Raw genomic sequence first — 365 nt, 5'->3', positions numbered from 1 at the left:
ATCTTCCCCTCCTCGGTGCCAGGGCATCTGGGGCACAGGTCCTACAACTGTCAGGCACTTAGTCCACAGACATTTGTGATTACAGATTCAGGGCCGAAAGGGGCCCTGGCAGTGACCTTCTGGTGCAGCCGGGATCCAGAGAGGCCCCTCCTGGGTCAGCTGGCCAAGCCTCCCCAGGCTAAGGCAGCAGCAACAGGCCAGGATTGGAACCCAGGCCTCTAGCTCCCCATCCTGTGTTCCTTCCGCTATGAATGACGAGCGGGTAATGAATCCGAGCACAGCTTGGGGAGGTCGCGGGAGGGCAAAAGAAGGGCCGTTTGGCTTAGTGTGGACAGCAGGAACGACAGCACAACCTGAGGCCAAAC

Source organism: Dromiciops gliroides, chromosome 1 (assembly GCF_019393635.1).
Source record: "Dromiciops gliroides isolate mDroGli1 chromosome 1, mDroGli1.pri, whole genome shotgun sequence".
NCBI classification, from domain to species: Eukaryota; Metazoa; Chordata; class Mammalia; order Microbiotheria; family Microbiotheriidae; genus Dromiciops; species Dromiciops gliroides.
The sequence above is the reverse complement of the archived record's forward strand: the minus strand, read 5'-3'. Positions refer to the sequence as shown.